Below are 12,110 nucleotides of genomic sequence, written 5' to 3' on the forward strand. Positions count from 1 at the left end.
AGCTTTGGAATGTCTGAATTTGCTAGGGAGCCTCTGTGATGGGGGAGGGAGGCCTCAGGCTCAGGCCAGCTGGGGGGGTGGGGGTGGGAGTGTAGGTTCCCAAGGCCAGGATTCCTCCTAGGCAGGACTGGAATCTAGGTCTTCTACATCAAAGCCCCATGCTATTCACGATCAGAAATGACCTCTCCAATAAAATGAGCAGTGAAACGCCGTGCTATGCAATGACTGTGACCAAGAAGCCTGGCCTGAAGAAGCAGAGATTGACCCTCCCTCTTCTCATTTCAGAAGGGGAGGGGCTTCCTGGCCTGGAGGGACAAGTGATATATTCAGAAATGAAGGCCATAAGTAAACTAAGTGAACAAGCAACCAGAAATCAAATTAGCAACATGAGCAAATCTCCACATCTTCTGCTTTGCGCAGGGCCCAGAACTGAGGGTTCCTAAGCACCTGGCCCACTGGGGCTGCAGGACTGGCGGAAAATCTCCTAAGGAGCCTGTGGCAGAAGCGGGAACTGACCGGGGATGTTCAGGGCCTGCAAACACCATGTTCCCCCCTCTTAATTCCATTTGTACGATGGGAACACTCCTTCACCTTCCTGACCAAGTCAAAAAGGCCTTGTGGGGCCAGACCAGTGCCAGCTTTGACCCTATGATTATAAGAAACTCACAGATGAAGAAAGACCCTCTGTCACCTCTGGGCAGCACCTCCTCGACCACCTGTAGTTTGGGAGCTGTCTCAGGCAGTGCCAGAGTAAAGGACTTGTCCAGGGTCACCTAGCCAAGATGTGTAAAAAGCAGCACTTGAACTCAGGTTTTGCTGGCAGAGAGCAGTTCTCTATTTCCTAGGGGAACCAGCCTGTCCACCAGAAGCTTATATTCTATCAAGGAAAAATGTGCATATGTCAGGATATCCAAAATATGGACATAGTAGATGCACACTGATTTAAGGGGAAGGGAAGAGGGAAGACTTCTGGAAGGAGGAAGCTGAACCTTAAGAGGCCAAAGTGAAAAGGTAGGGGCATTCCAGAAATGGGAGACAGAGTATGGAAAGGTATGGAGGCTGGACTAGAATCCAGACCTTCTGGGGGGTAAGGAATGGACCCGGACCAGTATGACTGGTCCACAGAGCCAGTTAGTCCAAGAGCATCGAGTGAGCACCGACTGTGTGCCCGCCCTAGGTTAAGCTGAGATTGGCCTTCCCTTCAGGGGGCTGTCAGTCCACTGCAGACAACCAGAGAGTGAAGTCCAAAAGCGTTGGAAAGGTAGATTGGCACCAGATGCCAAGCGCCTTGACATGACAGTCAGGCAGGAGAAAAGAGGAGCCACTGGACATTAATGAGCTGGGGAGTGCTGGTCTGGAGGAGGGGCCCACGCAATAAACGATCCAGGTGGACCTGGCAGGATCTAATCCGCCTTCCCAGTCCCTTCCCACATGCAATGGTCCAGCCAAACTGTGGCCCTTTTACTATCCCTGACCCACGCCACTCCATCTCCTGCTCACATGCTTTTGCCCAGTCAGTCCTCCAGGCTTGGAATGCATCCTCTCCCCTGCTCCTTCTTTCAAGGTCACCTTCTACGGGAAGCCTCCTGATTCCTGCCTTTCCCTCCCAAACTAGCCAGCATTGGATGCTTCTAGATCTGCATGCTGTCTCCCAACTCTGAGAGCAGGGATCGTTTCCTTTTGGCCTGTGCCTGGCACACAGCAGGGATCCAGACAGTTCCTGCTTCACCCACCTAGGACCCCTGCTCCAGCCCCTACCTAGTTAGCACGAGCCTGGCATCCCTCCCACCACCTGCTGCCCACATCATGCCAGCTGTCACTGACTAGGTCTGCTATAAGCCGGTGTTTCAACTGGGCCTTCACTGAGGGAAAGCAATCCTTGAAGCCTTGCTCACTGATGTCTCCATTGAGCAACGTCCCCCAGCAGTCATTTGTTTCCCCTTTTCCCTTCCCCTCATCTCACACCTGCACTCTTTCTTCTTCTGTCCCTGGTTCCCATGGAGAAGTAGCCCATCTTCTGGCCAAGGGAGACACCTCTAGATGCACAAGTCCATTCCCTCCTGTCTCCCCCTGCTCCTGGAGGTCTCTCTCTTCCCCCCTCCCCAAACTCTCACTTGACCCCTCCATCCCGTATCTTGCTGCTCATTCAGGCCATGGGTCCCCACCACCTTTCTTCCCCTTCTTTATTCTCCAAAGTCCCTCAGGATCTCTCCAGAACCAAGGTCAGCTGCCTTCTCTCAACCCTGAGCCTTCTTGACTTCCATGGGGTCTCAACACTGGCGATCTCTCTCTTCTCCAGATTTTCAGGACATCTCTCTGTGCCTGTTTGTCAGTCTCTCTCTCCCTCAACCTCTCCGGTTTCTCTGTCTGTCTGTCTCTCCTCTGTCTCTCTCTCTCTCCCTTTCCTTGTTCTTCTACCTCTCTGATTGGTACTCCTCAGTCTCCTTTGCTGGATCTTCATCCAGGTCTAAATAGGTGTGCTGCAAGACTCTATCACATGGTTATCTCCTCAGCTTCCATGGATCCCACAATCATCTCTATCTTGATGATCCTCCAATCTGCTCGGCCCCAGCCTCTGTCTTGGCCTCCAGTCTGGGTGGATGGGCCTACAGACATCTTAAATCCAACATGTCCAAAAGCAAACCCTTTATCTTTGCCTCCAAATTCTCCTCTTTCCAAACTCTCTGTGACGGTCCAGGCCACCCCAGGCTCAAAAACTAAGTGTCACTTGTGGGCACCTATGTCTTTCTCAATCCCTGTTTCCAATCTGTGGCCAAGGTCGATTGATTTCATCTTCATAACATCTCTTGTCATGAACATAGCATCATCCCCTCACACCTACACTCCTGCAGTAGCCTGCTGGTGGGTCTACCTGCCAGATTAATAATAAGGATAATAATAGCAGTTAACATTTATATAGACCCTACCTACTCTATGACACAAGGGCAGCTAGGTGGTGCAGTGGATAGAACGCTGGGCCTGGAGTCAGGAAGGCTCATCTTCCTGAGTTCAAATTTGACAGACACTTAGTAGCTGTGTGACCCTGAGCAAGTCACTAAACCATGTTTACCTCAATTTCCTCATCTGTAAAATGAGCTGTAGAAGGACATGGCAAACCTCACCAGTGTGTGTGTTTGTCCTTCGTTGCCAAAGAAGACCATGCCATCAGAGAAATAATGACATGACTTTCACTTGACTTTGTTTTGAGTGAGGGAGGGCTGTGCAGGTCACCAGTCTCCCTTCTCCTCCAGAGCCATCTGAATCCAATGACCAGATATTCATCAGGATGACTGGAGATGACCCAGGATGAGGCAATTCAGGTTAAGTGACTTGCCCAAGGTCATATTTCTAGTGTGTGTCAAGTGTCTGAGGTGAGATTTGAACTCAGGTCCTCTTGACTCCTGCACTGGTGCTCTATCCACTGCACCACCTAGCTGCCCCAAACCTCACCAGTACCTCTGCCAAGAAAACCCAAACAGGGTTGGATACAACTGAAACAAAAACCACCATGTGCCAGGTAGTGTGCTAAGTACCTCCTAATTAGGATTTCATCTGACCTTCATAACCACTCTGGGAGGTAGGTGTTATTATTATTTCCGTTTTACAGACAGGGACACTGAGGCAAACAAAAGGAAACTGACTTGCCCAGGGTCACACAAATCTGACTTCAGGTCTGGTGCTCTATACCACCAGCAGCCCAAGTCTCTGTCCACCCCCATCCATTCTTTACTCAGCTGTGGAAGTGATCTTTCTAAAGTTCAGAACTGGAACACCACTCCCCTAGCTCTAGAAACTCTGATTGCTCCCTAGCACCTCTCTAATCAGCTCTTCACAGGGGCCCCTCCCAGGCCCCACCTCGCCTCCTGGCATTGCCTCTGGCCTCATCTACACCTGCTTTGTTCCATGACTTGCATGCAGTTTCCCCCACCATATGGTGGGTTCCTTGAGGCCAGGGGCTGTCTCCTGCTCTTGTTTATGACTCAACAAAACCTCCGAGGGGTTTGAGAGCCACCTCTGAAGCAAGCTGCCCCAGGAGAGTCTGCCCATGCTGAAGGGCTTTCTTCACTGTCGAGGGTTCAGAGCCAACACACAGAAAAGGCTGCCAACTCTCTGACCCCACCTTCCCATTCTGGCCTAGATGAGAGTAGCTGCAGAGGGACCAAACCCAGAGAAGGAAGGAAGGACTTCCTTCCTGAAGCAACAAAAGCCGGAATGTGATTCCGCCCTTACAGAGACGGAGACCGATGGGGCAATGCCAACTTGGCCGTACCGCACTGACTCACTGCTGTGGTCCTGGCAAGTCACTGACACGCCCCTCCCAGAGCTTCAGCACAGGCCAGTCTCCTGCCAGCTGCTGCTAGCGGCAAACCAAGGTCAGGTGCTCCTGAGCAGACCCCTGCTCAGAATAAAGCTGAGCATTATGAAGAAAAGCATCCTAATGGAATGCAGCTATCAAAACAAAACAACACCTGGACTGGCTGCATCTGAGATCACATGAGTGGGAGGCCCTCCCAAGTGAGGAACCTCCCTCCATTAAAGCTGGGCAGCACCTCTGTCTAGGAAAGCAGTGAGACTGAAACCAAGGCTAGCTGTCTACTCACTACACCAAGCTGTCAATTCTCTTATCACAACAAAAACCAATCCAACCCCCAAAGCCGTCTCTACTGAGTTCACCAAAGAAAGAAGCAGACGGCTCCTGTGAGCTTGGAAAACACCTTTGGCCTTAACAGGAAGCACCTGACTGTGCTGGCTGCCCAGGCTCCCCACACCATGGGCTCAGTCAGCCCTGCCCTACCTGCGTGGCAGCGGGTGCCAATGGCCCTGGGTGCTGGCCCCAGAGGGGAGCAGCCTGGTGCCTGGAGCAGAAGCCAGTCCCCAATATCTCCCAGCAGACTCAATGCAGATCTGCCCTCCAAGTGACTGAGGAGAAACCCTAAGCCAGGCTCATCCCCGAGGCTCAAATGGACACATTCTGGCCATAGGACGACAAGGAAAGAGAAATATGGCAAAAAAAAAAAATGGCCAATCCCAACAAGAGCATTTCCTCTCTGACACCTTCCCAGGGGCCACCCCTCCCCAGGCTGCCACACACACACACACACACACACACACACACACACACACACACACACACACACACACACTCTCTCTCTCTCTCTCTCTCTCTCTCTCTCTCTCTCTCTCTCTCTCTCTCTCTCTCTCTCCTTCTCTCTCTGTCTCTTCTGCTCTGACCAGCTTCCTCAGCATTTCCGGCAGTTGGACTTGCTGCCCCACAAGCCCCAAATGGAGACCCAGATCTACCAACCCTGCAAGTCTGCTTCCTGTCCTGACAACAAGCCTGGGGAGGATGGCACCCCCCCCCCCCCCCCGCCCCCTGCTCCCACACTGAGCTCATTGCTGTGGCCTGCAGTGCCTCCGCCTCCCTCGGGAGCCCTGCCTGCCACAGTCGGGGTTTCTTACCCATCCCTGGTAACTGCAGCTGGCCACTAGTCCCTGCTAAGCGGAGCCCAAGCACTCTAGCTGTGGGCTCTGGCAGATGGATGACAGGCCCAGCCTCTTTTTCAGTTCTGTCTCTATTAGGCACTGAGGCCAATGGCTGCTTTCTATCCAGCAGGCACATAATAAATGGCACTGCATTAGCTCAGAATGACTTTGGGAGCTCACAAGACAGACTTCTCCCTACCACCACAACATGATTTAAGAATTATAATAAGACTTCACTGACCCCAAACAGCAGACAAAATGACTGTTCCAAAGGCCAGGGAGTTTTTTAAAGAAAAAAATTCAATAAATCAAAGCATTCAAAATGTGATTCTTGAATCTGTGGGGTCTTAAGATGACAAGAGAAGCTTCGTGCTTCGAGGAGCCCAAACAGCTACCTTAAAAGAACTGAAAGCCTGACTAGTATGAAGCCCCAGGCACCTCTGTCTTCTACAAAATGCACCTTAACTGACTCCCTTTTGTCTGCTTCCTCTGGGCCGTGGGGTTCCCTCAATGCGGGGGAACCAAGCTGCAGATTCCCAGCCCAAGCCAACCTCCAAAAGTAACAAACACTGTGTGGAGAAAGGGAACACAGTAATTCTTTTCTGCAAACACCCGCTTCCACTAGCAACAGGCTGATACAGGCCAAAGGATAATCAAGGTACTCCTCCACGTTCAAATCCCAACACAATGGAATAGCTAGGCCTTGAAGAAACAGCCCTTCATCCACCAGAACTCCACACAGCTGGGCTCCTGGGCTCCAACACCCCCATCACCAAAGCAAATGAATTTGAGATTGGACTGGGGAGGTTCTAACAGAGGGGAAAAAGTCACCCAAAAAGACAAGGGTGGACACATGAGCTGAGCTCTCCTGGAATAGAAGAGGCTATGCCTTGGGCGCTCCCCGACAAAGGTGCCAGCTTCTGGTCCATAACAGACCCATGCCTAGGACACAGCAGGGAGGAGGATGAAGACAGAATGGTCGTCGAGGGAAAGAAACAGGCATAAAGGAAGGCCACATCTACCAAACTCCAATGTTCCCCTTAAGAAAAATTCCCAAGACCCTCCTACTTTGACGCTCACATCAGGCTCTCCAAGACCATGCCAGGGACACATAAGCCCTAGCTGGGAAGGCTTCCAGGATGGCACTGGAGACTGCCTATGCAGGCTGGCTGAGGACCAGACTGATTCTTGGGAAAGGCCCAACCATCCCTGGCAGACTGGCCATGGGTGGATGACTGAATGACTGGTAGACTGTACCCCATGAAATAAAGGGAAACCAGAAACAGCCCCCAGGCTCAGAAGATCCCTTCCTCCGCTACAGCAATTGGGCAGTGGGCTCAAAGATTCTTAGAGTCTCTGGTGGCCTAAAACATCCCCTAATCTATGGAAATTCTCTCCATTTGTGCTTTTTGGCTCCAGACCAAACAAGCAGCTGGAGATCCAGCTCCCCCAGCACTGACACTCTCACTATCCATGCACACCAAAGCCAAATGGAAGGGAGCCCCTCCAGGGAGTCCTGAGAGAAGCAAAGGATGGGGTGAGAGAGTATGCTGTACTGGGCACCTAAAAAGCAAATCCTTCTTGGGATACCTGGCCCTCCCCACCCCCATTATACAGCTTCAGCTGAGGTGAAACCCTGCCAAGGCCTTGCTAAGACCCTCCACATCAAAGCCAGAGACCCATGCGCTGACCTCGAGGCCAACAGGGAGAGCTATGAAAACTCGGCTGAAAAATACAGTTCAGGTTAAGAAACGAAAAGGGGCCAAAGTGAAGGCTTACTGACCTGCATATCTCCCACTTTTCACGAAGGAAGAGCCAAAGCCCTAACAGAAATGCACGTCACTACGCCCAGGCAAACTCAATCCTTGTTTTGGCCTGCAGGAGAGAGACAAACATCCTGGGGGAGGTGGGTCAGTGAGCTGGACTGCAGCTGCTGGATGCACGCTTGCAGTTTTGTCAAATGTGGTATGTTGTCTTCTCCATCAGAACAGAGGCTGAGCCCACAGTGCCAGACACAGAGGGAGGAGGCACTTCCTTTGCTGGGCATTGCCCAGAGGTCTCCTTCCCTGGGGCCACAGAGGCATTCTGAAAATATTTCAACTGGCTCCTTTTCTAAACCCTCATGTTGTACTGTCCACATTGACAAACAAGATGATGGGAAGGGGTTCACAGGCTTCCCAGTGAAGAAACCCTGAGCTGGACAATGTCCAGAGGAGACCAGGTGAGGACCTAGACTTGGGCCTACTGTCAATAGGAGCTGAGAGAGAGCTCAGAGGAGATATTGAAAAGCAGGACGCCAGGCCTTGGCACCAGACTGGAGGCTGAGGGGAGGGAAAAAAGGGCAAAGCCACAACTGCTCTGGGATTTCAAAGCTAGTGGAACTGCGAAGAGACTGGTACAATCAACAGAAATAGGGAAGGTGGGAGGAGAGACAAGCTTAAGGAGATAAAGGCTGGGTACCATCATGGACCTATTTGAGGTGTTGGTGGAATACATCCAGAGCAGACAAACTGGGGTTGGGAATATAAACTTGGGAGTCCCTGTCCTCAAGAAGTTTAATTAGATAATGGGGAGGGGTTTGAGAAATCCACAAATAGCTGAGATATTCAAGAAAAGATGGATTCTAGCTAGAGGGGAAGTGAGAAGATAACTGCCCCTGCCCACCCTCGCCACTCGCTTGGCACACTGTGATGGTCTCCTCATTGATCACTGGGCCTCTGGATTCTGTCTACTCCAGGCCAAGCTCCACACTGTGGCTGAGTGATTTTCTTTTGCCCAGTGGGTGTCCCATGCCCATGTGACTGACCTACTCAACGCCCTCCATTTGGGCTTAGCTTTGAAAACTCTCAATGATCTGGCCCCAAACTAGCTTGGCAGCCTCCCTCCCACACCCAGTGATGCTGTGTAAAAAGAGCACCTCGATCCTCCTCATAGGTGGGGCTCCCACCTCCATGCCTTTGCCCTGGCTGGGTCCCCCTCCTCCACTTCCCAGATTCCCTGTCTTCCTTCATAATACAGCTCCAGCCCTGCCTGCTCTAGGAAGGCTTTCCTGATGTGCCTTCTCCCAAAGCCCTGCACTGAGTCTCTTTATATTTATTGTGTCTTGGTGCCTATGGTCTGGAAGCCCCTTTATGCTGTGTTCTTTGTGCTCATATCCCAGCACCCAGCACACAGTAGGGGCTTTCAGAAATGCTTTTGGACTGACTGACTGGATCAAGGTGACCTTCAGGGAGTTTATACTTCAACCAGGTGGCGTTGGTGGGGGCGGTGGGTGGCTATTAGAGGAAGGGGAATCAGTGTCTGCCAGAAGAACCAAGAAAAGGCAATGCTGCCTCAGGCCAAGTCAACCCACCCTGTATCTGTCACACAAAGAGAGGAGGAGCCCGTGGCCCCAACTCCTCTGATATCCTTGAATGGCCTGCCTGTATTTTGAGAAGCAGCTACTGGAAGGTCTGAGTGAAGCTGGTGGCAGCCACGCTGGGGGCTGCTAAGGGCTGAGGGGAGGCAGAGAGAGACCAACATGGACTGTAGTGGAGAGGGGGCTGGGTCTGGGCTGAGAGCAAGGTTCAGTGTCCTCACCTATAAAATGGGAACGATGTCTTTTGGAGGGTAGTTGTTGGAAGACTGCTCGAACCTTCACCCGTCACCTCCAGGCCACGCCCCCGCCCCCACTCTGTCTAGCCAGCACCAAGAACAGGGTTCTGGACGAAGCTCTGCTGAGCTGGGTCTACTCACTTGTAGGCCACAAGCATTTCAAAGCTCATTTCTGACCACATTTCTCTGGGTCAAGTGACTGACTGCACTGCACAGGCTCCTCCCCTGACTTAGAGGATAAATTTTCTTTAGAACTTCCAGGGTAAACAGGGTGACTTCTACCCCGTCTTGTCCCTAACACTCATTTGTCACAAAAGCACAGGGGTTTATTTCAATTTCTTAACATAATAACTTGTACTAGACTCCTACCTAAATTCCAGTATCCCAACAGCTCACACAGATTTATGTCCTTCCCCTTCACAGTCAATCTGCCCTCACTGTTCATCTGGGCCCTTCTCCAAATCCCCAGCTTCCTTCAGAAACAAGTTCAAGCACTAAGTCTCAGCTCATGAAAGGCCTGCCCCTGGTCCCCTCAGGTGCTTGGACCTCTCTCCTCAAAAAATAGCCATGGACTTATGTTGTAGATGCTTATGTGGGTTAGAAGAAGGTAAGCTACTGGAGGGAAGGGTCTTTGAGGGAAAGGGGCTGTAACCCCTGTCCAGTCCACAGCAGGCCTTTCATAAATCTTGGCTGACTGTCGGGAAAGGCATTAAAGTTACAACCACAGTTCTTCTTTCTGGTATGACTGTTATTTGAGGTTGATTTCCTTTACAGGAATATGTTATGACCAAAGCCTGCTGGCAACTTCAGAATTCTGGATTTCCACATTCTTTATCTTTACCGTGACCAAGGTTTCTATGACCTCTGAGATTCACATTTTCAGACTCTGTCCCAGGCAAAGGACCACAGCAGGTGTGGAAATGGAAAAGTAGAATTCAGGGGTCACTGTTAACTCATGACTATGTCTTAAATTAATCCCAAATCTTTATTAAAGACTAACGAACAACCAATTGATTTTTATTAAGTAACTACAACGTGGTCCGTGGGCTCAAAGAGAACACAATCTAGTGGAAGAGGCGACAAAGCTGAGGAGGCTTCCTGGGGAAGGTGGAGGAGCAGGAGGGAAGGACAGACAGACAGGATGCCCAGAGCCCAGAGATGGAGGCTCTTGTCCTGGGACAGCCAGGGGGCTGGATCTCAGGATCAGTGTGGTGGGAGGGGAGGATGAGTTTTTAATGCCGAAGAGAGGATCTTGGATAGGAAATTGAAGAAAACTAAGAGCCCCTGAAATTTGGGGGGGGTGACCCATGGTCCGACCTAGGCTTAAGGATGATCACTTGGGTGAGTGCAGGGAATGGACTGGAGTGGGGCGGGGCAGAGTTTTCGCAGGCAGACCCTGAGCATCTCCCCAAATGGTGCAAGGGAGGGAATGAGGGTCTGATGAGGAAAGGGAGGGAAGAGGATGAGGGTCTGATGGGGGAGGGGATGAGTCTGACAGGGGGGAGGGGAAGAGGGTCTGACTGGGGGAGGGGAGGAGGGTCTGACTGGAGGGAGGGGAGGAGGGTCTGACTGGGGGGAGGGGAGGAGGGTCTGACTGGGGGGAGGGGAGGAGGGTCTGACTGGGGGGAGGGGAGGAGGGTCTGACTGGGGGGAGGGGAGGAGGGTCTGACTGGGGGGAGGGGAGGAGGGTCTGACTGGGGGGAGGGGAGGAGGGTCTGACTGGGGGGAGGGGAGGAGGGTCTGACTGGGGGGAGGGGAGGAGGGTCTGACTGGGGGGAGGGGAGGAGGGTCTGACTGGGGGAGGGGAGGAGGGTCTGACTGGGGGGAGGGGAGGAGGGTCTGACTGGGGGGAGGGGAGGAGGGTCTGACTGGGGGGAGGGGAGGAGGGTCTGACTGGGGGGAGGGGAGGAGGGTCTGACTGGGGGAGGGGAGGAGGGTCTGACTGGGGGAGGGGAGGAGGGTCTGACTGGGGGGAGGGGAGGAGGGTCTGACTGGGGGGAGGGGAGGAGGGTCTGACTGGGGGGAGGGGAGGAGGGTCTGACTGGGGGGAGGGGAGGAGGGTCTGACTGGGGGGAGGGGAGGAGGGTCTGACTGGGGGGAGGGGAGGAGGGTCTGACTGGGGGAGGGGAGGAGGGTCTGACTGGGGGAGGGGAGGAGGGTCTGACTGGGGGAGGGGAGGAGGGTCTGACGGGGGGAGGGGAGGAGGGTCTGACAGGGGGACCAGGAGGACCGCAGTGCGGCAATCAGCACAAAGCCTGGGGGAGGGCGGGCGGGGTCTGGGGAGGGTCATCACAGCCAGGTCACTGGGGGAGAGGGGCGGCGCCCCCCCATCCCAGGAGCCCCTACCTCCCACCCCTGATCGCTGCCGTCAGCCGGGCCCGCGTCCTGCGCACAGCCCGAGTCAGTAGGACCCGAGTTCGAATCCGCCCTCAGACCATTCCTGGACGAGTGACCCCCCCCCCCCCCGGCCCCCCTTCGCAGGGCCCCCCCCACACGCGCGGGCCGCCCCCCTCCCCGATCCCCGCCGCCGCCCCCGTAGCAGCCGGGCAGTCTCCACCGGAAGCGGGGCCTCCTTCCTGCTTCCTGCTTCCGCGTGACCCCCCCCACCCCGCGCCCCCCGCGCGCCCCCACCTGCCGCCGCCTGCTCCGCCTCCGCCACCGCCTCCGCGGCTCCCTCGGCCGTCCGCGAGGACCCGAGCCAGGGGCCCCGACTGCGCTCAGGGGCTGACGGGCCACGAGCCACAGCTAAGCAGCTGCTGCGGCTCCTGTCAGAGCCGCCTGTCAGCGCCGCCCGGCCCCGCCCCTACGTCATCGCGTCGTCATCTCACGTCACCGCGCCCGTCGGTACGTCATGTGACGATCCTCCAGATGGAAGTCGGGGGCGGAGCCTGGAGACAGGGGAGGGGGACGGGGGAAAGGGACCGTGGAGGCTGAAGACGAGGCCAGGAGGGGCGGGGCCTAGGAATGAAACCTTCCAAGGAGACTGGGAGAGCGAGGGGGCGGGCCCGGATGATGAGGACGGAGCCTGGAGG

General features: G+C 54.1%; 1 protein-coding gene across 3 annotated transcripts in view; it reads right to left on the reverse strand.

Annotated features, from left to right (window-relative positions):
• Positions 1-11,840, reverse strand: part of ITSN2 (intersectin 2) — a 93,336-nt gene extending 81,496 nt beyond the window's left edge. Inside the window, exon 1 of one of the 3 annotated variants that reach the window (XM_072653017.1) lies at positions 11,710-11,840. The gene's annotated coding sequence lies outside the window, so the exon portion shown is untranslated. Of the gene's footprint in view, positions 1-4,795; positions 4,815-7,267; positions 7,330-11,709 lie in introns of those variants that run through there. The other 2 variants (XM_072652857.1, XM_072652945.1) reach the window with 2 other exon arrangements.
• Between the last annotated feature and the right edge of the window lie 270 nt (positions 11,841-12,110).

Source organism: Notamacropus eugenii, chromosome 1 (genome assembly GCF_028372415.1).
Source record: "Notamacropus eugenii isolate mMacEug1 chromosome 1, mMacEug1.pri_v2, whole genome shotgun sequence".
Lineage (NCBI taxonomy): Eukaryota > Metazoa > Chordata > Mammalia > Diprotodontia > Macropodidae > Notamacropus > Notamacropus eugenii.